This window comes from Crocuta crocuta, unplaced genomic scaffold (assembly GCF_008692635.1).
Source record: "Crocuta crocuta isolate KB4526 unplaced genomic scaffold, BGI_CrCroc_1.0 scaffold84, whole genome shotgun sequence".
NCBI lineage: Eukaryota > Metazoa > Chordata > Mammalia > Carnivora > Hyaenidae > Crocuta > Crocuta crocuta.
This window is the reverse complement of record NW_027530213.1, coordinates 1,825,040-1,851,880: the sequence shown is the minus strand read 5'-3', so window position 1 is coordinate 1,851,880 and position 26,841 is coordinate 1,825,040. Positions and strand designations below refer to the sequence as shown.

The following is a 26,841-nucleotide window of genomic DNA, read 5'->3' as shown; positions in this document are numbered from 1 at the left end:
GAGTCCCTGCGTGAAACTAACTCCATCAACTTGCCCATCATCTCCTGTCTCCCTTTCCTTTCTCTGTCCCCTCCCTTCCCTCTTTCCCTTCTGTAAGCCAAAATACAAACATCTAAGAAAAGCCAGTAGTGAACAAAGCCATCCACTCACCAATTTATGTCCCTGACTCTGATCTGTCTCCCAGATTCCAAACCTGTGTATTCAACAGCCCGCTCAGTACAACCCCAGCATCTCACGCTCAGTGTGCCCAATACTGAGCTTCCGTGTCTACAACCATGCTGGGCTCCTGCTGTCTACATCCAAACTCACTGCCCCCACATAACCTCAGACCCCACCCTCTGGTTCCACACTTTCTCCAACCTCCCCCCCAATCTCCCCCCCAAAACACACACTTCTGATTAGCCAGGAAATCTGTTGGTCCGTCCTTAATGTCACGTCCAACACATGCTTGGCATCGACACCCTTGGGCTTGGGGCTGGGCCATGCTCAACTCACTCCTGGCCCTCACCCCAGATCCCCATCAGTCTCTCTGCTCCTGTCCTCACCGTCTAACGCTAGACAGTGTCACTCTTCTGCTCGCCACCTACACGGCCCCCAGTTCACTCAAAGCTAAATGCAGAGTCCCTGCAATGGTCTACAGTGCCCTCTGTGGTACCTCTCCTCCAGCTCTCTGCCCTCCCCACCCCTGCTGCCTCCTNGTCTCTTTGCTCTTCAACCACAACAGGCCAGCCCTGTCTTGGGGACCTTGTCACAGCTGCTCTCTCTTCCCAGAATACACTTAACCCAGAAAGACTACTGGCTCATGCTCTCATCTCCCTTCAGCTTCTTTCCATCTTACTTTCTCACTGAGGTCTCTGCTGACCTACCCTGTACTGGGTGTAGTAGCGCCCCTCGAAATTCATGCCCATGTGCAACCCGTACATGTGAATAACTTTCCTTATTTGAAATAGAGTCTTTGAAAATGTGATTAGTGAAGAATCTTGAGCTGACATCATCCTGGACTTAGGGTGGACCCTAAAGCCGATGACTGGTGTCTGTATAAGAAGAGGAAAGGTGGGGGGCACCTGGGGGGCTCAGTCAGTTAAGTGACTGGCTCTTGATTTCGGCTCAGGTCATAATCTCTCGGTTCATGAGTTCAAGCCCTGCATCTGCACCAACAGCCAGAGCCTGCTTGGGATTCTCTCTCTCTCTCTCTCTCTCTCTGCCCCTCCCTTACTCACTCTCTGTCTCTGTCTCTGTCTCCCTTTATATATATATAAATAAATAAATAAACATGAAAACATTTTTAATTTAAAAAAGAAGAGGAAAGGGAAATATGATGCACAGAGAGACACAGAGGGGAAGAAAGTCACCTAAAGACAGAGGCAAATGTGGAGGGACACAGTCACAAGCCAAGGAACCCATGGAGGCACCAGAAGCTGGAAAAGGCAGGAAGGGTCCTTCCCTGGAGCCCTCAGAGGGCCTGTTGACACCTTGACTTGGGGCTTCTCACCTCCAGACTGTGAGAGAATCAGTCACTGTTGTTACAAGCCTCCCAGTCTGTGTCCCGTTGTTACAGCCGCCCTAGGAAATGAATCCACCCCCCAACCCCCATTAACTATCACCACTTGCCCATCCCTTCCCGTCCTCAATGGCCCCACACCCTCCTACGATGCTCTGCCTTTTCTTTGCTTGTACACACACTTTGTGTACATGTACCCACCCACAAACACTTGAGAGTAGGTGCTATACATCATGGCCCTTTATGCCCCAATACTACAGTAATAATTTCCTAGGCACCTGGATGTCCCCTTACAAGGACACAGGAAAGCTATCGAATTCAGAAAATGTAGCTTTGATATAATACTTTGATCTGACCTATAGTCCAGACTCCACTTCCATCAATTACTCCAACGTTGTTCTCTGTGGCACCTTCCCCTTCCTACAGGATCCAGATTGCACTTAGCTGTCCTGTCTCCTCAGGCTCCTTCAGCTTCCTTCAACAGCTCTTAATGTGTCTTGTCTTTCCCGATATTTATACAATGCCCACCAGTTATTTTATAGGAAGTCCCTCTCCTTGGTTTTGTCTGATGTTTCCTCTTGGTTCGTGTCAGCTAGATACGTCATAAGGAGGGTGCTGTCCTTCACACGGTGACCCATCTGGAGCACCCCGTGTCACCTGTCCACACTTGTGATGTTGACTCTAGTCCTCCAGTAAAAGCATGGTCTGGTGTGTGCACAGTACTGTCTCTGTTTCCTCCCTTGCAAATAATGAGTAATTTATGTGATATGCAGAGAGATGCTTTGTGATCATATAACTATCTTCTCTCTGTGTCTCAGTCTCTGTCTTTATCTCTGTCTCTCTGTCTCTGTCTCTCTCTTTCACTCACACACACACACACACACACACACATACGCTGGATAATGTTCTGGCTTAAAGCAGCATTTACTGCAATGATTGCGAACACAGTACTTACAATGCATTTATCAGTCAGCACCTCCTATAAGGAAGAGTCTCCCCTCGTTTATCAGTGTATTGTCAGCATAGAGAAAGCCTCCCTTTCCAGATCATTGTTTCCACCGAGCACTTGAAAACAGTTCAATTATTTAATGCAGAGGCTGAGCAGTAACGTCCTCATTCATTCCACCTACACCTGGATGGAAGAAACAGATGCTTCTGCAACCACAGAAAAATCACTGGGAATAAAACCTCTATCAGGCAACCTCTTAAAAATATTATTTCGTAAAGAGTATATTCCAATCCAGAGAACGCAAGCTTGTAAGCAACGTGATGTTGAAGTTTTAATAGACATAACTAAATATTACACAGCCCTGAGCCTGGATGGAAACGATTGATGGTCAGAGTAGCAATGAAAGAGCGTGGTCTGTGCTTACAGAAACTAACAGGAGAAAAAGGCACGAGCGCCATATGTCCCCGAGTGCAGATGGAGATGTACGGGGTCTTTACAGTATTTTGCCAAAAACAACATCGAAGGTGACCAGGACGTGAAGTTGTTTTCAGAATATAGGACACCTCACACAGCCAGGTAGAAGATGGGTACCATCAAATACAGATCCAAAATCGAGCTCAAAACCCAGGTACCATAGTGATGGTGGCTGTTGACAAACCAGAAGTACAGCATCTGATTAACTCCTGGCATGCCTCCTTAGAAATGTCATCTCTTACAACTTTGACCAGCCCCAGTCAGTAGGCGGTCCTAACAGGCAGTGGCCCATGGGGTGCCTTTAGACTGGAGGAGTTCATACAAAAACCTAGTGTATGATCTTGACCATGACCTCTCATGACTCACAGGGATGGGGTGAGGGGAGCAAAGGGCACTTTGGGGTCTATATAATCACCTCGGCCTCTCCTCTCCTCAGTGCTTAGACCAGGAGATTCCACAGGCACTGAATTCTCTTTCAACTTACGTTCCTAACACGCAGCATAGTGCACGTGCGATCCAGGAACCATGTTTTAAAACCAGCTTTTTCTCTTTCCTACAGTTGTAATTTATAAATTAATATACACACCCAGGTGAGTTGGAAACCTTTATCCACACACAAACCTGCACACAGATGAATACAGCTGCTTTACTTACAATTGCCCAAACTTGGAAGCAACCAAGATGTCCTCCAAAAGATGAATGGGTCAATAAACTCTGGCACCTGCGTACGATAGAAAGTTATTCAGCAATTTAAAAAGCGGGGTGAGAGTGGAGCGCCTGGGTAGGTCAGTCAGTTGAGCATCTGACTTCAGCCCAAGTCATGATCTCACGGTTTGTGGTTTAGAGCCCTGCGTCGGGCTCTGTGCTGACAGCTCGGAGCCTGGAGCCTGCTTTGTATTCTGTGTCTCCCTCTCTCTCTGCCCCTCTCCTGATCACGCTCTGTCTCCCTCTCAAAAATAAATACACATTAAAAAGAATTTTAATGAAAAAAACAGAACTATCAAGCCACAAGAAGACATAGAGGAAACTTAAATGCATACCACTAAGGGAAGCTTACACACTGTATGATTCCAATCTCATGACATTCTGGAAAAGACAAAACTTATAGAGGTGGTAAAAAAGATCAGTGGCTTCCAGGGGTATTTGGGGTATGGAGGCTGCAGAGACAGAGCCCAGAAGATATTTAGGGCAGTGAAAACTATTCTGTATGATGCCATAGTGATGTCATTACATGTGTGTCAAAACCTGGAATGTGCAATGGGAAAAGTAAACACTAATGTAAACGAGAGACTTGACTGAATAATAAAGATAAATATTGGTTCATCCCTTACAGCAAATGTGCCGCTCTAATATAGGCTGTTTACAACCAGGAATCTGGGAGCGGGGAGGGCAGGCAGGCACGGTCCATGGGATTCTCTGTACTTTCCACCCAATTTTTCCGTAAAACTAAAACTGCTACAAAAAATGGTGTCATGTGTATAAAACCCACTCTCAATTTTACAGGCTTCATATGATATTGTTGAACATGTTAAAATTAATGGACTAAATATGTCAACACCATCTCCTGGATTTGGATCCCGTAAGAAGCATGACTGTACACTGAAAATGGATACTTTGAAAATGTAGACAGAAGTGGTCCGGCTGTGATTTCTGGCACAGATTAAAGATTATTCATCTCCAAACATGCACAGATAGGTCAAGGGAAAATATTTAGTAGAATTCTTTTAAGTTAAATTTTAAAAGAAAAAAGTTCAGTGGGATGCTTCAGCCTTTCTCAAACGATGGAGCTCACAACCAACCCTGTGCGGTTTTTCCCGATGCTTCCTGGTGAAGGTCAGAGTCTAAAACACAGGGAAGACCCTTGGGCCACGTCTTTTGGCATATTCCTGCTTACGTGAATGCTTGCCTTTTTTTTTAAATTTTTTTAATGTTTATTCATGTTTGAGAGAGAGAGAGACACAGAGTGTGAGCAGGAAGGGGGCAGAGCAAGAGGAAGACACAGAATCCAAAGCAGGCTCCAGGCTCTGAGCTGTCAGCACAGAGCCCGACGCGAGGCTCGAACTCACAAACAGGGAGATCAGGCCTGAACCGAAGTCAGATGCTTAACCGACTGAGCCACTCAGTCTCCCCAAATGCTTGTTTCTTAATACAGCCTCAGGTAAAGTGAGAGATCATCTTTCAAAAGAACACAGCACCCATTTCCAAACCACATACAACTTTCGGGCAAAAGAGTGTATGTTTGCCCAACGTGTTCTTTGAAACTAAAACTCTTCACGTGTTCCAGGAAAAGCAGGAAGATATTACCCTGGTAGATCTATAGGTCACACTAAAGGTTCTACTTCAATACAAACTTAGACATACATCCACCCATGGTGACTAACGCTGTTTAAACACTCAGTGCATGTAGTAAAATAATTCGCGGGTGCCAAGTTTCATTTACCTTAGGTGGGAGCTTTGTTTCTCTGGCTTCTCGGTCCCTCCTATGCTAACAAACATCTCATTCCAGGAAAGATTATGAGCCAATTGTGAGGGGTTATTTTGGGAAATGACTCTTCAGGAGACAGATTGCCTCTATAGAAAACCGATCTGTAAAATGAAATAAAATTCAAGAATAGCAGTCTTCTGTTTGAAAGTTAAGTTCAATCTGATAAATTTACTTAATAATAATTTTTTTAAAAATCTGCACTCACAGCATGGAGCCTGCTGGGGATTCCCTCTCCCCCTTTCTCTCTCTCTCTCTCTGCTCCTCCCTCCCCATCTCAAAATAAATAAATTTTTAAAAAACTTTTTTAAAAAGAAACTATAGGGGTGCCTGGGTGGCTCAGTCGGTTAAGTGTCTGACTTCGGCTCAGGTCACCATCTTATGGTTCATGGGTTCGAGCCCTGCATCGGGCTCTGTGCTGACAGCTCAAAGTCTGGAGCCTGCTTCGGATTCTGTGTCTCCCTCTCTCTCTGCTCCTCCCCAGCTCATGCTCTGTCTCTCTCTTTCTCTCAAAAACAAACCCTTAAAAAAACGCTTTAAATAAAAAATAAAAAACATAAAAAGAAACTATAATGGAGTTCAGTTAAGGGCAGGATGTCCACATCGTTTGTATGCCCACCGCAAAATGAAAACATGGGTCTCCTCATTTGAACACTAAGAAGTTCAAGATGGCAAGGGCATGAAGCGATGCCCAGTGGCCTTTGCGCATGCAGGTCCACAGGCAGGACACCCCACGGGTGGGACCCCGGAAGCCGGCGTGGGCTGGGTTGCCTTGGACTTATCCCCGTGTTTTACTTTGCCTTTTGCAGGCATCAGTCGGCCACCAGTGCGCAGCCAGGATTTTTGAGCAAAGGAAAGTACACGAGGGAAAGTTTTACTCCTTTGTTTCCTCATTAATTAAAAAGAAATTTTAACATCTATTTATTTTTGAGAGACAGAGTGAGAGGAGGGAGACACGGAATCCGAAGCAGGCTCCAGGCTCTGGGCTGTCAGCACAAGCCCGATGCGGGGCTCAAACTCATGGACCGTGAGACCATGACCTGAGCCGAAGTCAGATGCTTAACCTACTGAGCCACCCAGGCGCCCCCCCTACAATTAAACCACAACTACACATCAATTAAACTACAACTTTGACCTAGGTCCCCTATGCAATAGTAGGAGAATCATGTGCTTTTTAAAACAGTCTCAAAATGATGCTTTTTGTCAGGACTCAACCCTTTTCTTTCCTCCTTCGTTTGAGATGTCTCCAGAGCCCAGACCCACCCCACGCCTGTAACACAAACCCCACCACCTCCTTCGTTGAAGAGATTTGTCAATTGAAAGCCACCTCCTTCCTGCCCAGGGGTTCAGGGAGAGGTGTCCTGGAGTCCAAGCTGACAATCTGCACCCTCAGGCACCTTCCCAAAGGAAGCTTACCAGTACTTGAGCCCCTTCTGAAGAACGCTGCTCAATCCAGCCTTTCTGTGCGTTCCCTTCCCAATAATGAGGCCAGTGAGCAGCGACAATGCAGATTCATACAAGGTGACTGAGCTGCCCCAGAGAGTGGTGCGTGGTGACCAGGGCCAAGCCATTCTGTTAGCATCTCAGTTACAAGTCAGCAAGTCATGTGTCTTAAGATTATGCACCTCCGCCCCAGACTGCCTCAGTTTACAAGGGGCCAGTCCTTGTCTAGAAAACCAAGGGGCTTCAGTGAAAAAGATCTGGGCCTCTTTTGACCTGGGTTTTCTTTTATTTATTTTATTCTTTTTAGACATAGTTAACGTTTGAACAGGTAATGCAGCATTGTGGGATATCAGAGGGTATAAGAAGGCAGAATAGGAGAATTCTTCCTCCTGCCCAGAGGTTCTCACTCTCAGTAAATAATTTTATATATTCTTCAAAGTCTATTATGCAAACACAAGCAAATAAATACTCCTCCCTTCACACAAAGGGTAGCATGCTATAACCCTATCTGCCCTTTCTTTCTTTCTTTCTTTCTTTTTTTTTGAAGTTATTTTTTATTTGAGAGAGAAAGGGAGGGAGAGAGAGAGAGAGAGAGAGACAGCACAAGTGGGGGGTGGGGAGAGAGAGAAACCCAAGCAGGCTCCATGTTCAGTGCAAAACCCTATGCAAGGCTTGATCCCACAACCCCCGGATCATGACCTGAGCTGAAATCAAGAGTCAGATGCTCAACCACCTGAGCCACCCAGGCACCCTCTCTTTTTTTAATTGGACATTCATTCTCAGAGCTGTCACCTTCCATACCTAGAAAGCACACCCCTTGTTGCATTTTCTTGTATGGATGTCCCATAATATACAACCAGTTTTCTCTTAGGGGACAATTATGTTGTTGCCGATATCTGGCTATTACTAAATTACTCAAATCTATTTTCCAAATATGACCTGTTTGCTCGCACTGAGCACAGTGCCTGAGTCCATCACTGGCCATCATGGCTCAGTGTTGCAGTCGTGAAAAGTGCATTTCCAACAGGTAGCATTCATTTTTGCCATCAGAAATTCGGAGCTAAAGATTTTTCCTTCTCCACCTAAGTTCTTCCAGAAAATTTTCCCAGATTTTGCCTTCTGTTTTAACCCCCTTGTTCCCAATATACAAAAGAATCGAAGAGTCCCACAGATGCAAACAGGCTCAAAGCTGTCAGACGATTAAAGGGCCCAGCACCTTTAAATTTCCATGAACACTTGAGTCTTTTGACTCAAGCCCCCGTTATGCTAGAAGACACAAAGGATAAATGGATTTTAGCTACAGAAAGAGCTCAGCGAAATGACTATCCCATCCAGCAGGAAGTACTCAGTAAATAATAGTGAGAAACAAATCAATGAGCCACCCATATCCACTTCCTGCAGTCAAAAAAAGGAGCACAAATGAAACACTCCAAAGATGCGAATAAACACCGAAAAGAAGGTTAACTAGCTGCAGCATCTCAGCTTTTCCCCACCCCCAGTTCCTAGGTTAATATGTGATGATCTCAGCCAGACTTCAACCCTGGATCTCCACGCCGCACTAGATGTGAGGTGTCTGGAGTCAAGGCACGCTGCACACACACCTTAAGAAAAGGTCAATGTCCGTGGTCCTAGCCCGGGGTCCTTCAGGGACTCCCTGAAGTCAAAGCCATTTTTGTAACAACCCTAAGATGTTATTTGTCTTTTTCATTCTTGCTCTTTTGGTGTAGAGTGGGGTTTTCCAGAAGCTTTGTAACACGCGTTATTACGATGTGTTAAATTCAGAGGCTGGTATGAGAATCCTGGTGTCCTCCATTAAGACAGCTCAAAAGGACTTGAAAAAATGCAAAGTAATGCTGCTCTTTCTATTAGACTATTTTTGTTTGGGAAAACATTGGGGTTTTTTTAAATAAAGGATATTATTTATGCCAACATGTAATGGCTTTATTACTTTTTTATCAGTTAATGAATACTTTCTTTTTTTTAATTTTTATTTTTTTTTTACAAATAGTTTATTGTCAAATTAGTTTCCACATAACACCCAGTGCTCATCCCCACAAGTGCCCTCCTCCATGGCCATCCCCCCTCCCCCTTACATCCATCAGTCCTCAGTTTTTGTCAGCATTAAAGAGTCTCTCATGGTTTGCCTCTCTCCCTTTCCCCCACCATTTCTCCCCTTCTTCCTCAGTTAAGTTCCTCCTATACGTGCAAACATATGGTATTTGTCCTTCTCTGCCTGACTTACTTCGCTCAGCATAACACCCTCAAGGTCCATCCACGTTGCTACACATGGCCAGATTTCATTGTTTCTCATTGCCATGTAGTATTCCATGGTATAGATAAACCACATCTTCTTGATCCATTCGTCCATTGATGGACACTTAGGCTCTTTCCATGTTTTAGCTATTGTTGAGAGTGCTGCTATGAACATTGGGGTACATGTGCTCCTATGTGAATAAATACTTTCAAAAGTTCTCAGTTTTACTTTCTAATACCATAAAAGTGGTCTGCTTAGCCGAATCCACAAGAACGAAAGCTCTTCAAGGTCTTTGATAACTTCTAAGAGTGTAAAGAAATCAAAAAGGTTGAGAACTGCTGGCCTTTATGACAAATAAAGATATGTAGATTATCAGTTCATGAACTTGAAGACCCGGAAGGTCAGCCAGCCTGCAGGCTTGGTTCCCTGTCACATTCCTGGCACACAGCAGGGTCCCCACATGCAGTGGGCATTCCGCGTGTGAATGAAGAATGGAGGGAAGGACCAAGGAGGACAGGGAGACCTTTCCACTGATTGTTAATAAATAAAGCAACTAAGTCAAATGGAGGAAAACTCTCCAACATAAAAGGGCGAGTCATCTGGGGTGAATTGCCTACCAGTGAAGAACAGGCAAATAAGAAGAGACGTAGGATCTATGTCGAAAGAGAAGAAGGGAAAGACGTCAATAGAATAGTCATGTCCCAGCAAGGACCGTCCAGCACATCTGGTTCTTCACCTCTGCCAGTGCTCCGCGAAGACTTCCCTCCACACTACCCGCCCATGGGCCCCAGCAGTGGGTGACCAGGTGTGTCCAGCTTAACATGACCACCCACAACCTTACAGCCTCACCCACAACCCGCTATGGTTCTGGCGACGACGCATTTGAGAACTTTGCCCAGAAGTACTACTGCTTGGGGCTCCTGTCCTGGGTGTTTATCACTGAGTGTGACTGTACCGACTTAAATTAAGTGTACATTTTGCTCTCCAGAGTATCCTACCTGTCTACACCTGTAAGAGAAGCCTGAGGGTTCCTCTATCCACTTACGCGCCAACACTTAGTATTAGAAAGCTTCCCAAATTGCCTGATAGGCTTAAAGTGATATCTTATTCTCTTGCTTGTATTTCTCCTGTTCCTAATGAGGGCCTCCTAAGCTTAAGTATGGGGTCTTCTCACCTGGAATTCACCTGCTTATACCCTTCACCCTTTTCCCCATTAGAATTCCCCCTCCCTCTTACTGGTTTGTAGGTATTTCCAGCATATTCTCCATCAGCTTTAGTTATGGACATATCTTTCCGCATCCCAATGCCTCCTCTAAATCCCTCCTCTTCTTACTTTGTTCATGGGGAGGGGAGGACCTTTTTGGTTTTATCTTTGTTTTTTTCTCTCTCTCTCTTTTTTTTTTAGTGTTTATTTCTTTTTGAGAGACAGCGAGAAACAAAGTGTGAGTGGGGGAGGGGCAGGGATAGAGGCAGACACAGAATCTGAAGCAGGCTCCAGGCTCCACGCTGTCAGTGCAGAGCCAGACTCTGGTCTCCATCCCACGACCCTGGGATCATGACCTGAGCCAAAGTCAAGGGTCAGATGCTCAACCGACTGTGCTACCCAGGCGCCTCCATGCATGCTCTACCATCTGCCAGGAGCTGCAGTGAGCACTGTGCACAGTTGATCCCAGGACCCTGCTTGCTGTGTAAGTTCTCCCCAGAGCCTCAATGGAAACAGTCCAGGAAGTGTTGAGACACGGCTGCTGAAAACTCACTGGGCCGGCTTCTGCTGTGGAACGTGGAGTGACACACGACAGCCTGCACACCAATGCCCTCAGCCAACCTGCCAGCCTCCACTTCCAGAAACCGCTAATAGCCTGTGTGGCTTTAGAGCCCAGCCCTCTGCTGGAGAGTAATGGTGACAGAGGGACTTCTTTACACCCCAGTGGGGCAAATGCACAGCCATGATGAGAAATTCTCCTTGTTACAGTTGTAACCCAATGTGGGATCAGAAAAAAAATAAGTCAAATTCATAGAAACGGAGAGTAGAATGCTGTTGCCAGGAGCTGGGGATTAGGGAAGACGGGGAGGTTGCCAGGAGGGCACAAACTTTCAGTTATAAGATAAGTAAGGTCTCGGGGCCCCTGGGGGGCTCAGTAAGTCAGGCATCTGACTTCGGCTCAGGTCATGATCTCACTGTTCATGGGTTCGAGCCCCGCGTCGGGCTCTGTGCTGACAGGTCAGAGCCTGGAGCTGCTTCAGATTCTGTGTCTCCCTCTCTCTCTGCCCCTCCCCCACTTGCACTCTGTCTCTGTCTCTCTGAAAAATAAATAAACATTAAAAAATTTTAAAGATAAATAAAGTCTGAAGATCTAATGCATAACAGATTACGGCTGCTAACATTGTCTTGTGTAATTGAGATTTGCGACGAGAGTAGAAGTGAAGTTTCCTCACACACACAAAAAGGTAAATATGTGAGGTGGTAAGTAACTCAGTGGTGGGAATCTCTCACAATGTGAACATACATCAGACCATCACATTGTACACTTTAAATATATGTTATGATTTTACTTGTCACCTCTACCTCAATAAAGCAGAAAAGTAGATACATTTGTAACCCAGGTGTTAAGTGCGGTTCTACCCACCCCCTAGACCTAGATGAAGTGAGCTTGAGTCCCCCAATTCTATGGAGGCTGCCATTGCCATTGCCCATGAGGCCTTTGCCACTAATTCTGAGAGTTCCTGAGGCTATGCTCTCCATAAACACAGGTGGTCTGCAGGGGCTGTCTCTGTCCTGCATGGTGATGGGTCCTGATGGGACCCTGTCTTACACAGAAACACATGTGTGTATAGGAACCCATGTGCCTGGCTGCACATGTGCGTGTGAAAACACACGTGCACACACAAAGAGCCTAGCACAGTGAACATTGCACACACGGACACAAGCACATATGAATATTCGTGCATGCATGAAGATACGTGTGCGCGAACAGGTATATATGCATTTGGAGATGTACGTACACGTGAACAGGTGTGCACATGCTTTCACAAAACAGACTCACACAGAGCATCTATTAGTGACTGGCCTGACTGAAGATTAGGGTCAGAGGAATATGGAGGAGGGGTTCACACTGAAGGCTTGAAAACAATCCCCAGCTGCCGATGACGATCTCTCCTCCTTAGCAGTCCTCTCCGCCCCTCTCCGCCCGCCCCAACCCACCTGACACCATCCCGAACGTTTTCTGACCTCTCCCCCCATACTACATCCCTTCCTGGGGGTCTTCTCCTACCCCGCGCCTCAAGGCGTTTTCCAAGCATCGTGATGATTTCCTCCTTGAGAGGAAGTCTGCTGCTCATTGTTTACATAATTACTTTTTTTTTTTTACAAATAGTTTATTGTCAAGTTGGTTTCCATATAACACCCAGTGCTCATCGCCACAAGCGCCCTCCTCCATGCCCATCTCCCCCCTCCCCTCCATACCCATGAGTCCTCAGTGTGTTCTCAGCATTAAGAGTCTCTCATGGTTTGCCTCTCTCCCTCTCCCCCACCATTTCCCCCCTTCTTCTCCCCCACGGTCCTCCGTTAAGTTCCTCCCAATCCTCCTATATGTGCAAACATATGACATAATTACTTTTTAAAATCTCTGTATAATCAGGGGCGCCTGGGTGGCTTAGTCNTCTCTCTCTCTCTCTCTCTCTCCTAGAAATAAATAAAAATATTTTAAAAAATAATAATAAAATAAAATCTCTGTATAATCAGAGGAATCTACAATTTCAAGAAATCCCTCTCCCGAGCCTGCCTTCCAATGTAGACTCTTGAATGCAGCTGCTTGTCACCTGCCACAGAAGGCTGGGTGCCCCCTGAGGTGTCTCATCGGCTCAGAACCAACGCCGGGATCCCAGCCTTAGGCAGATTTTCTGCACTCTGCCCAAGAGATTCTGAAAGAACAGCTCGCTGAGGGCTTCTCACAGAACGGGTGGGTGGGCAATTCGCTCAGGTGGCTGATAAACATTTTTTATCCCTTGGGACGTTGTCCTACTGACCACCTTCTCCACGCCTGGTTTAATTGCTCATGAAGTTGATCACCCTGGAACAGCGGTCGGAAAAGCCTCTGGAGACGACACAGGACATTTGGAACACTCAAGGCAAATGGTCCAAGACACCTGCATCAATTGATGGGGCCTTTCAGGAAGGTGGAAGAGGTAAGTGCTGAGAGAAAGGTTCCATGACTGAGGAGGAGGAGTGTAATCAAGGGCACAGAGTCCCCCTCCCCGGGAAGAAAAGGAACAAAGCTTATTTTTAATTGAAAGTAGGTTCATCATGGGCCGTCCAAACATTGTGATGGATCAATTATCAGTATTATTTATTCTGAAATAATGGTTTAAAAGGGTAACACATTTTCCAGTTTCACATTTTTGCCCTTGTGGATTCCAATCATAAAGGAAATTCTGGATTCCTTCAACACGTTCATCCTTTGTAAGGTGATGATTAGGACCCCAGAATATGGTACAGTGCTTGGACTCCTAGAAAGCAGTGACTCCACCATGCATACAAAATTTCAAGTTCAACAGAGACTCTAAATCCAAGGATTTGATGGGTGTTGAGTGACAGCTGTTAAGATATTTGCAGAAGCAACTTTAAGACTTGTCATTTAAGATCAACTTTGGCAAAGACGTCTCCACGCCCCCCTCCCTCAATCCACACAGAAGTTACAGCAACTAAATATCGGTGCAATGTGAGTGTCTCAATGTACTCAATGCCTCTGTATTCACCTTAGAATGAGTAGTTAAATATTGGTTGTGTGTGCCTAGAATGAAGCCACTCATTTAAGTAAACACTCGGGATCTTTTATAAGCATTTTCCCTCGGAGCAAAGTTGCATTTCTCTTGACTAGGTCCAAGAGAAGGGGTGGGTTCTATTTGCAAGCTTTTGGTTCCTCAGAGCCTCGCTGGAGAGATTGGACCACTAACCACCTGCATACCTCCATGAACAGTGTTGTGAACCGGTTTCTTCCCAAGAGGATTTGGTGCCAACACCGAACTGATCCAGAAATACATATTGAATTTGGAAAAGGCTCTCTTTTGCCCTGTCAATTCCAAAGACACACATATCCTCTGAGTGAGTAATTCGTTGTGTGAAACAACTCATTGTTTCACAAAAATGACAGGTCTGGACAAGTCTGGCTTTTAGGAAAGAAGCCCATTATAGGGCTTCTTCTACAAGCAAATCAGACCCTGCTGAGCACCCATCCAGTGCCAAATGTTGTCCTTCCCCTAACAATAAAACTACCAGCACGGTGTATTAATCCTTTGTTACTTATCAAGCTCAGAAAGATTAAATAACTTGTCTGAGTTATTCAATCACCAAGTGGGAGACCCAGAATTCACCCTAATTTCATCTGATCCAAAACTATTAATCTGTATCAGTCTGCTCGGGCTGCTAAAACAAGCTACCACAGGCTGAGTGGCTTAAGCCACAGAAATGTATCTTCTCACCATTTTGGAGGCTGGGAAGAAGTCCATGTCAGGGTACCAGCATGCATGGCCAATGTCTGATGAGAGCTCCTGCCCTGGTTTGCAGGCACCCAGGCTCCCTGATGACTCTTCTTATAAGGTCATTTTTATTGAGCAACAAGTCTCCATTTTAACATGATCAATAAAATAGTATCAGCACAGACACATTTGGAAGAACAGAGAACAACTTGGAATTTTGCTTTGCTGGGCACAGAGGCATGTTTCTTTGGGCTCAGTAATCAACAGGGGCCCGCCTAACCCCTCCATGCCAACCGTGCCAAACAAATCTGTTCCTCGCACAGAACACTGTAGAATTAAGATACTCCCCCAGAGAATAGTGAGCCACAAATCAATGAATGACAGGCACCAGAGAAAAATAAGATTTGTTCCCAGCTGTGAAAGACATAATCTTCCTTTAATATTTTGATCCCTTAACAGAACAGAAGTCATTTTTCTCAGAGCATCACGTTCAGAGGGGTCCTCGCCGCGGGAGGGACTTTGAAATATACGCGGCATCGTGCTTTCATGTCTGAGGCTCCAGGGAGTCATGGAGAGGCAGCTCTGGTGGCTGTGAACGGGGTGGAGAAGCCAGGAGGCAGCTCGGGTCCTCAGTCACATTCCAGGTACTAATTTACACGCAGAGATGTACACGACACTGACTGCCTTTGCCGGCCTCTTGGTCTAATGGGGGAGGCAGGTGGGCAAATGAGTACATGAAACACAACAACAGGCTTTGTCCTTCAGAAGCACAAGGTGCCGTGAAGACACGCAAAAGGAAGGAGCTCCCAGCTCAGGAAGTACGAGATGCTGTCAGAGAAGGGGGAATCTGAGCTGGGTTTTGAAAACCTGAATGGTAATAAAGAAGAGCAGTGAAGACCGTGGGCCTTAGAATAGACGGACAAGGGTCCAGTTTCAGTTTCCAGCACTTTCCAGCTGCCGACTTGGAAGCAACAGAGCTGACGCAGGACAGGCACAGGACTTGGATGAGGAGCGGTGAGTAAACAGGCTTGTGTTAGTGCCCGCACCTGGCTCCGGCCCCGAGCAAGTGTCTGTGGCCGGGAGAGAACTCACGCCCGCAGATGAACGTCTTGACCTTGGACCAGAGGGATTTGCTCCTGCTCCAGGGCTGAGTGGGGAGGGCCGAGCACCCAGGCTCAGAAACCCGTGTCATGGTGCCCAGGGCTTTGGAAAGATGATCTCAAGTCTCATGGGGGCAGGGAGCTTGCTCCTTCCTCACAGTGGCTTTTCATTTTTTACCATTTTTTAAAATTGCAGCAAGATATTCATAACACATAATTGATCATTTTCACCACTTTTAATTGTCTAGGTCAGTGGCATGAAGCACATTAACCACTGCTGCACAACTGTCCCCACCATCCGTCTCCAGACACTTTTCATCCTCCCAAATGGAAACTCTGTCCCCATGAAACACTAACCCCCCAGTCTCCCCACCCCACCAGCCCCTGGAGACCCCCCATCTCATCTCTATGAATTCGACTCCTCTAGGGACCTCACATAAATGGAACCAGAATCTTCCTGGTTGTGACTGGCTCGTGTCACTCAGCACCATATTTTCAAGGTTCATCCCTGCTATAGCAGATGTCTGGATTTCCTTCCTTTGGAAGACTGAATAATATTCCATTGTATGGACTGACCACATTTTGCTTATCCCTTCATCCATCCACGCCACTTGGTGTGCTTCCACCTCTTGACAACCATGAATGATGCTGCCGTGGACAGAGGTGGATGGGAACCCACTCCTTGGCATCTTCTCCCCGGTCCCAGCCCTCAAGAGCGTCCTCAGATACACATGCACTTCTCTGATGTTGCTGATGCCTGGACATGTCACCCCCAGGTCTCATTAATAGCAATGCTGATGTCATGCCTTTTCTCCAGCCTCCTGTTCTCATCTGAGCATGTGACTCTTCCAGGAAAAGTTCCAGAACAAACCTCTGGAGAATGTCACGGGGCCCTGGCAGGGAAAAGGATCTAAGTCATCTCTTTCTGAGCAAGTGCAGATGACGCAATACCCATCCACCACTTGAATGCTCCAGAGAAGCCACTGCTTGTCTTTTTTGTCAGACAATATTTGGGGGACCTGCCTTAGTCCCAAGTAGAGAAGGTGACCTAGAATTTCCTGGATCCAAAATCAGACAACTTCCAAATGGGGAGGCCTCCACGCAAGCCTGGTTCACCAGGACACAAGGACAACCCTAGAGAGACTATGGGTCCCAGGCCAGAGCCCGGGGCTCCTCTGACTGGGCGATCCCCACCCCCACCCCTGAGTGTGAGCGAGGGGTGAGTGTGAGCTGAGTGTATGTGTTCCTGGGGCAGAGATTTCACTTGAAGATCTGAGGGCAGGGGTAGAAATGTAGAAGAGGGGACCAGAAGGTCAAGTGCTCAATTGGTGATCAATCAATATGTGCATTTCAAAATAAAGCAGGCTGCTCTGTTATGAGGTAGAGTCCAAAAATGTTCACGAACTTGTGCAGAACATGAGAAAGAGTCTGTGTAAATACCCTCCAGCTCCATGTGGGGACCAGAGAGATAGGTCTGTCCTGTCCCTTATTCCTTCCTCCGCCCTGGCCCCAGCCCCCCTGGCGAGGTGGGAGGCACAGTGGAGGGGAGGGGTTAGGACGGAGAAGTGGAGTAAAGACAGAAGCAGCCACCTCCCTAGTCCTTTCCCAAGTCTGGGGGCTTTGAGCGAAGGGGGTGTTGAGCACACGGTAAGCTGTGACTCTAAGGGAGCTAGGGGCCCAGAGAACGTCTGATGATGTGAAAAAGCAGCCAGAACAGCCATGGGGCCTGCGCTGATTTCAAACAAGGTGGCGGGAAGGAAGGGCTTGCACCACAGGGCGGCACGCAGAGAGGAATCGGGTTGTTTCCCACATAATTTGTGTGTCCTGCTCGTTCACGTCAGCCGCTCTGACAGCTTCCGGGATCACCTTCCCTGGCTGGCGGGACAGATGACACATTGTTCAGCGGAGGGATTGGGAGCCCTGAGCCAATTGGTGTCTGATTCTATGTAGCCGAGGGGGCCAAAAATTAGCAAACACCAGCTACAGCGACCGTCAAAGTTATTCTCACGTGATTGAAGTGTCCTGAGAGATGAGGTCCGGGGCACCCAGTTAAATCCCAATTTCAGATAAACAATAATTGATTTTTTTAATATGTCCTAAATATTGCAAAAGACATACTTATCCAAAAAATGTAGCCGTTATTTATCTGAACTTCAAACTTAACTTGTATTATGTGCTTTTTAACAGCTTTATTGAGATATAATTTGTATGCCATATAATTCACTCACTTCGTGTGTATGATTCAATGGCTTTCCGTATACTCACAGAGTAGTGCAACCGGCCCCAATGTCAATTTTAGAATGTTTTCATCAGCCGAGAAAGGAACCCCAGTCAGAAGTTCAGCAACAGGAACAAAGTGTGGATTCCTTTAATCCTCGGTGGCTCATGGATGATCTTTCTAGAAGGTGCTCATCCTCTTCTTTGCTCTCAGATGAATTCATATATTCCTTCAACCCTTGACCTGAAGCACTAGGTGGGGGCTGCAGAGGTGAGACCACCGAGCCTAGCTTCTGGTAGCACATCCTGGCTTCCCAAAGTTGACCTGTCCCAAGCCAGATCCAACTTCCTGGCAAGGGTTCAATGATCTGATCTATCTTCCTGTTCTGCTGCCAGTTTGAAGCTCTAAATCCTGAAACAGCCACTGAAACTCACAAATGTCTCTTCTTCGAAGAAGCAAGCTCCTTGACCCCGTGTCTCTGATATTTTCTCCATTTTAACACAGGTACTTTTCCAAGATGGCGAACACGAGAAGGCCCCTCCTGACTGTCCGGGCCCTCTGAGCCAGGCCCGTGGTATTTTTTGGGCTCTCTGACCTCTGCAGTATTCATTCCCCCTGTCCAGTACCAGCCGTTTCCCAGAAATCCCCTTCTGGTGTGCAGGCCATCAGCCAAACCACATGAGAACTCCGTGAGCACTGAGATGCCTGTCGGACTGCCTCTATGAAGGGAACAGAGGCTGCCCAGCCCAGCCACTGGCTGTGAGAAGGCTCCGCACAGGAGCCTGTGCCCTCCCCCTGCCTGGCACTTCTGAAAGCCAACCTGCTAACTTACTTTAAGAGTCAGACTCAACATGACTCCTAACTTTCTCCTGAGCCCGTGAAGTCACTTCCCCAGGCTGGCTCTCCTGTCTCCACAGATGACTTGCTCATTGGTGAGGGTGAATAATGCCTGAATGCAGTTCTGGACTTCCCCACAAAGCCATGCTGGGGGACACATGACCGGAGGAATCTCACCTGCGGAGCTGATATTAGGCAAGCGCCCACAATGCCTTCAAGTGTCGTGATTCATGCCTGGTAGTCATGACTGAACATCTCCTCCGAGGCCCGTCTAGACAACCTGGGGAGGGTGGAGGGAGCCATCAACACACTTTCAAAGGGTTTGGGTTAACAGAAGCCTCAATGTCTTGTAAGTAGCCCAAAGAGGAAGGCAGAAGAATAAAAAATGTCTCCACCTTCTCCATTCCAGACAGATTATTGTTTTCTACCTTCACAAAGGAAAACGTACCATTAAACTCGCTTTATTAATAAAACTGATCATCCCAGTTACACCTCAGTTTTGCCCTTACCAAATGCATCAGGATCCTTGCAGAAAACAAAACCAGTTGTGTGTGTGTGTGTGTGTGTGTGTGTGTGTGTGTGTGGTGTGTGTGTATGCACGCGTGCATGCAAATATGCGTGTGGAGAGACAGAGATTGGTTGGTGTCCAGGAGCTGGTTGTATGATGTGACTTCTGGCTGGACAACTCTGAAGTCTGTCGGGCAGGCTGGAAACTCTCGGGCAGACTTGGCACATCTGTCCAGAGGTGAAATGTTTTCTCACTCGGGAAAGGCTCAGATATGCTCTACTGCCTTTTCACTGATCGGTGAGGCCCAGCCAGATTATGGAGGATAATCTCCTTTACTGAAAGTCAGCTGGCTGTGGATGTTTAATCAACATCACATCTCCAAAATACCTCCACAGCCACACCTAGATTAGTGTTTAATTAAATAACTGTGTGCCAGAGCCAGGCTAGGCTGACACATAAAAATGACCGTCGAACCATAAAATGTCTTTCCGTCTTTGGGTGAGGTACCTGGTGAATAATCTGAGACACACACACACACACACACACACACACACACAGGGTATGGAATCTGCTAGCTGACCCAAGGTCTCAAGACACAAGTGGCTGAACTTGGGGGGTGCTCAGGAATTAGGAGCCCAGGCTTTGGACCAAACTCACAGAGGACTCAGAACACATCCAAGGATCCTCAGGCCAAGGCCAAACCTTACCATCCACATGTCACCAAGGATCCAACCCCACCTTCGATGCCTCTTCTCACCATCTTGTGAATTCTGATGATGTCTGCTATCTGCTTAAAACTCCTCAGTGCTCTGTAGCACCCAGATGCCTTTGCATGAGGCAGAAGACCAGTCATGGCTTTGTCCTGGCCTGCCTTTCTGGCCTTTTCTGCCGCTGAAGCTGGCCCCCTTGATTTAGGTGGTGACACACCAGAGTGCATACAGGACCCACACATTTCAGCTCTGCCAAGTCTCAGTGCCTTTTCACGTGCCATTGGTTTTCCCTGAATCCCCTTCTGACTTGACGTCCTGAAGCTCCTATTTTCTCCTCAAAACCCATCTCATGTACCACTACACCTGTGAAGGATGTATCTTCACAGATCTCTCAGATCCTCCCTCCTTCCAAGTCTTTTCACCCAATGGGAGCTCCCATTGGGGGTGGATTAGGTGTCCCTCCTCCATGACCTACCAGCACCTTCTACATTCCTCCATCGATTCTGTTCTTCTCAGAGTGTGATTTAACTATGATTTTAGAGTCATCAAGCTGAGATAGTGAGAAATGAGTTAGTGCCCTGCCTTTCAGTTTTTGAGGGCAGAAGTGGGCAAAGCAGCCAACTGAGCAAATCTGCCTGTCTATGCAAATAGTTTTATTGGGGCACAGCTGTGGCCATTCATCGAAGTATTGTCTGTATGGCTTTTGTGTTATAATCGCAGAGTTGAGTAATTGTCCAGGTGACTTGCAAATCTTTAAATACCTGCGATTTGGCTCTTACAGGAAAAGTTTGCTGATCGCTGCTATAAACTCACCAGCAAGAAGGCACTTTTCCTCCCTCCGTCCGCCAACTTCAGGAATGGAGACATTCTCTGCAGCTCCAGAACTCCTTGAAACTAGAGGGTTAGCAATGGCTGTAGGGGTTTCCAGCCTGTTGGAGAAGACCTCCCCAGCCCTGGCCTCTGTTAGGAGGAGGCTGCCCGAGAAGGGGAAATGCTTCACAGAGAAGACCTTGCAGGTAGAGTGTCAGATTGGGGAGCAAGCCCAAAGGTTCTTAACGTCTATGTAAATATGGCTTAAGGGCTTGCTCAGTCCTCATCAACTTGTTGCCCACAATAAAATTCCAGGGCAAAGACTCCACAGAATTAGAGGATCTCTCTGAAGGACTTTGAGAGTCTCAGAAATCTGATGCATGAACCAGAACATGTGATTATTTTGTGGAGCTTGATGCTCTGGAAATGACACCAGGGACCCACCCCTCAAGGAAGAGATCAGCCCATGGAAGGTCAGGGGAGAAAGGGACAAATTCCTTCTTCCCCTTCCATCTTCAGATACCCAAGTCTGTGGAGTGGGGGACGCAGGCCCTGAAATTGACTATATCTTTGTGGCCAGAGGCTTCACGAGCAGGTTGGCCACGAATCCAGTGACAGTGGCCAGGATCTGAAAAGCCCTTCAGATGTCATTCCCCCCACTTGCAAGTGCTATGCTTCTCAGATTCTTACAGAACCTTAGTGATTTCTCAGAACAAGAGCCCCAGGGGAAACTTGCACTTGGATGCTCCCTCGACAAAATGGCAGCTGTTTGCCAGTTTTCTGAGGTCCTAGTTGTGGGACAGCTCCACGTTCATGGCGGGCAGGTCTTAGAAAGAGAGGTCAGCCACCCCACGGGCTTTGAGATTGGTCAGACAATACTTCCATTAAGAGATGGTCAATGGCCATTTTGGTTTGCCCTTTTGGAGATTGGCAAGAAATATTTATGGACCCTGGTAGGGATCCCACTCATCTCCCATATCCACTTCCCTGGGAGGGGGCCGTCTTCCAGCCGTCTTCCAGCCGACCCAGGAGAGTTTCCCCAGGGTTTCAAATTATTTGCAGAACCATGTGGCCATTTATCACGTTGCCACCAGCGTGTCTGAACGTCCACCCCCGGGAACCCGGCAAAATCACGGGCTGCTCAGGAAAAGGAAAAAATATGTCACCTTCCCCCTCCCCAAAGGAAACCAGAAACTTCACTTGTTTTCCCAAGACACTCCTACCAGAGGTTTTCAAGGGACCCGGAGAGATTTCTCATCAAAGGACTCAGACGATGACAGTTTCCAACATGATCGGAATTGCAACTGCAGAAATGACTGCTCTGCTATTCAGAAGCGTTTTAATTGCTTTGGCTGATATCTGCCCGTGCTTCCAGTAATATTATTATTATTGGGGTTTTTTTCTCTCCTTTTTTTAAGAAAACAACTTAGTGTGTTTTCAACAGTTGTCATGGAGAGTTGGCACCATGGAGGCTCGTGTCCTCAAGACAAACACACACACACACACACACACACACACACACACACACACACAAGACTTTGCAGGAGAAAAATAAAGGAAGACAAAAATATTATGATGCAATCCATGAATTTGTTTCTCTCTCTGGCACCCATTGATATACTCACCATCTGCTGTCACCTACAAATTATTGGCTTTTATTGCAATGTTATGATTATAAAGGAGAGCAAATATGAAACTTTAACAAATTAACGACGCATAATCACCACAACTGATACATGATTGAAAAACAGCAGCAAATAAAACCTCCAGTGAGAAGCAAAAGGCATAGGAGAGCGGGTCCACACACAAGGGTGTGGAAACATCTCTGCTTGAGACCATTTTTCAGCTGAAAGGTACTGGGGATTCCCGATAGCAAGAGACATTCCAAAATTTCCAAGCAGTCTACAGCAGATGGTTGCCGAGGAACGCACAGCCTCACCAGGCAAAGTACGCCCAGGTCTGGTAATGCTGGGTGTGAGGACAGAGCCTTCCGCCTGATCCACAAATGTATACGCACAGAAGACCCTCAACACTATCTCTTTCAGCCATAAAGACTGTATTTGGAGTCAGGTGAAAAACAGTGCAGGATACAAGGGCACCGTGAGCCAAACTGGCCACGAAGCCATGCCACTGGAAGAAAATGTGACTTATGTGTTGAGACTCAGCCATCGAAACCACTGGAATTACCATTCAGGAGGCATGAGAGACCAAGGGCATCGCTCCAAACCACCATTGTTCTTTTGAATACACTGAAGCTTCGAGAAAAGACATCTAATAGAAGACCAAAGATCAGAATAGAAAAGTCAGCCCAGTGCACCTGAGTGCTAATTTTGGGCTCTCCCTTCCCCACCTTTCCCCACACTCTTCAGTACACATTCAAGGCTCTCAATAACACGGATGGAGGAGCCAGCATGCTCCTTCTGGCTCCTTCCAGCCTAGCCTGGAAATCTCTTCTGAGACTCTCCAGTCTCTTCCCATGACCGCCCACTAAATACACCTTGCTCCCCTGTACTCATGCTACAAAGGAAACTTCAGGAGTGCAGCCTACCTCGGTGGTCTTGGCCAGTTCCCACCAGAAGGGGTGCGCCCCTATCTCCTTGCCAAGTGTATCAGTTCCCCACTGCACGCATAGTGACTTAAAACAACAAAAATGTATTAGCTTATATTTCTGAGGTTCAGAAATCTAAAATCTAAACAAGGCCCTAATCAGTTGTCAGCGGGGGCTGGATCCTTCTGGAAGCTGGAGAGACAACCTGTTTCCTTGCCTTCCCCAGATTCTAGAGGTGGCCTCCATCCCATGGGTCCCTCCTCCACCTTCAAGCCAGCAACAAACGAATCAGGTCAACACTGCACACGTAAGAACCATTTCTGGGTGGTAGGTGTTTTCACACGTGTGATGGCTTCCATTACAGTAGGGAGGGTTGAGAGAGGCTCTTGGTTTCTCATTTGGGCAACTGAGAAGTATCCTTCCCTGAGACAGGGGCAAAGCGGGAGAAGGGGCTTCATGAGAGTAGGTCAAAGTAGTTCCTTATTCATTTGTTATGCAAGTGCTCATTTACATAAGTAAATATTCATATGTTAGGAATCATAATGGATGCCTAAAAAATGAATATTCACTTATTCCTTCATTCTTAAATATTGCTTGAGGCTCCTCTGTGCCACACAGTGTGCTCTAGGCACTGAGTCAATAGCAGTGAACAAGGTCAATAACATCCTTGCGCCGGGGCATCTCGGGTCTCCTGCCAGCATCCATGAAACAGGCAGCTTCACCTGTTACCTTGCACAAAGGGTAAAACCTAGTACCCTTCACAGTTCTTGATAGTGTTTTCTAACTGTCAAGGGGCGACTGGCTGGCTCAGTCAGTTGAGCGTCTGACTTTGGCTCAGGTCATGATCTCGCAATTTATGAGTTCGAGCCCCACGTCGGGCTCTGTGCTGACAGCTCAGAGCCTGGAGCCTGCTTCGGATTCTGTGTCTCCCTCTCTCTCTGCCCCTCCCCCTCTCACACCCTGTGTCTGTCTCTCAAAAATAAAATAAATAGGGATGCCTGGGTTGCTCAGTCATTTAAGGGTCTGACTCTCAGTTTCAGCTCAGGTCATGATCTCACAGTTCTGCGACTTTGAGCCCCACATCGGACTCCTCGCTGGCAATGCGGAGCCTGCTTGGGACTCTCTCTCTCTCCCCCTTCTCTCTGCCCTTCCCCCACTCATGCTGTCTCTGTCTCTCTCAAAATAAATAAAAAAACTTTTAAAAAATTTTTAAATAAAATAAATGTTAAAAAAATTAAATTAAAACAAAAATTTTAAAGACCTTTGTATAGAAAATGTTAATTTGGCCTATGGAACCTGACCAAACACTGAAAGAAACTTCATTAACAAGACACTAATTTCAAAAACCTTCTCACTGAGTCAAAAAGGAACTGAATCCCCAAGAAATATGGTAGATACTAATTTACTGACCTCTGATTCAATAAAAACATTATTCTCCCATTCCTAGGATGGTTCTATTTACCAATTCACAGGTTAGCCAAGGGGACTGAGGCTCACTGGCACACAGCTGGCCCGCCTCTCCAGCCTCCCTTGCAGACAAGTGGATGTGTGATTGTTCTGGCCCATCGGGCGTGGGCGGAAGGAATATGTGTCACTTTCTTAGCCAGACCCATAAGACTTCTGTGCAGCCCTGCACACCCTCTCTTCCCATGTCTGCTGGCTGAACAGAAAGCATGCTAAGGCCCTCAAGAATGGTGCGACCAGAAGACAGAAAAGGCCTGGCTCCTCGAAGAATACTATGGAGCACACTTCCTCCCCCCAGATTTCCACCACCAATTGCACTTTGCACGAGTAAGAAATAAATTCTATTGTATTAAGCCGCTAAAACACTGAGGTTATCTTTTACAGATAGAGGTTAGCCTACGGTGACAGATTCAGACAGCTTCTGTATATGGATCTCAGGATGACTGCACACACACACCACACACACACACACACACACACACACACATAAACAAGTGACACACAGCTGTGCAGAGAGAAATGCCAGGACGCAGCGACCTTCTGCTGTCACATACCATCTTCTCCCTCCAGATCTTGCAGATGCCTCTAATTCAGAGAACTGTCCCAGATTCATGTATTATATTTGCACTTGTTCTTAGCAAGCGATGGAAGTTATAAAGTTTTGTGAATTATATATGACCGCTTCTGCTTCTGGGAAAAACACACAGATGCTGCTTGGTTCAGAAGGAGATTCAGATTGTCCACAAGAAGGCACTGCTTGCCCAGCCCTCCGGGTGACCCTGAGAATTCAGTGTCCGCGAACTTTGCCTGGGGGATTTATGCAACAGAGCCCCTGGCACTTTCTTTATCGATCAGATGGTCTCCTTGTTGGAAGCTGGTCTGAGGCGCAGTCAGGGTAGGAGTGCAGCTGGCCCCTCAGTTCCGAAGGAAGACCTGACCTACTTTGGTATTTGTTTAACCCACACACTTTAGTCAAAACTATCTGAACTAGATACCCCTTTATGGGGGTAAGAGATTGACCAACTGCGTGGTCTTTAATCCAGACTCCGTTTTCTCCATTTCTGACCTGTAGCTATTCAGGGAACAGTTCTAAATGGGGACAGAGAAAATGTGACATGGCAAATGTTTATTGTGCATACTCTACGTGGGAAGCCCACCCTCGGCACTCAGCAGGGCACCAGAAGGGAAAACCACAGCCCCTGCCCATCTGTCCGGTGCGGGGGACTCTGCTTTGCGGTTTTTAGACTCAGAAGCATCTCCCACATGCCCTCTCCTCGTCCACACCCCGCAGTGCTCTGGGGCAGGAAGGCTTGCCGCCCACTTGTACGGATGGAGAGAGTGAGGTTCGGAAAAGCCCAAGGTTGCCGCTCAAGTCTGCTCCTCATTGGTGGCAAAGCCAAAGCCTGGAAGCAGTTCCACACTCGGCCCTCATCACTACACAAATACAGAAACCTGCTTACAATCCACCCCACTTATTATTGTTCAGGCAATAACAGAAAAATACCCAGACTTAGAGAACTACATTCATTGAATCTCAGCCACCCAACAAAATCCAACCTGGAGGTAAGGCAGCTATCTCACACACACACACACACACACACACACACACACACATGGCCCCACCCTGTGAGCTTTTGGGAAACTTTAAGTCACTGGGTGACAGTTTCCTCAGGGAAGAGATGATCTGCTGGATGTCCCACAGCTGCAACTACTTGTTGACCTGTCGCCGGTTTGTTCGTGCTGTGACACCCCTTCTTGGGATTCTGACTCCCCTTCCAAAGCACGCTCTCCCTGGAAGACTTGCTGAATGCCCTTGAGGATGACCATGAAGGGGAATAGCAGACCCGGGTGCCTTTCCTGCATGGGGGTCCCGGCCTCTGCTCATTCACCCCTTTGCAGAGCAGACTGGCACACCTACCTCCACCAGGGTAGAGAGGTGGCCAGGTCCAAGCCCAGAACTTTCCACCACCCCATCTGCCCAGCCAGGAAGCTCTCCAGGGACAGCCAGAGGAGCCCGTAGAAGGGATGGAGAACAGCAGGGCACCCCTGCACATCTCCTGGGCCCCAG

General features: G+C 47.1%; 1 long non-coding RNA gene across 1 annotated transcript; it reads right to left on the bottom strand.

The window, feature by feature from the left end:
* Positions 1-2,464: 2,464 nt before the first annotated feature.
* LOC144232563 (uncharacterized) lies at positions 2,465-5,485 on the bottom strand. Its single transcript, XR_013335448.1, has 3 exons — positions 5,365-5,485; positions 3,579-3,645; positions 2,465-2,633 (listed from the first exon to the last, which is right to left on the bottom strand). It is a non-coding gene; the product is annotated as an uncharacterized LOC144232563 (long non-coding RNA).
* Between the last annotated feature and the right edge of the window lie 21,356 nt (positions 5,486-26,841).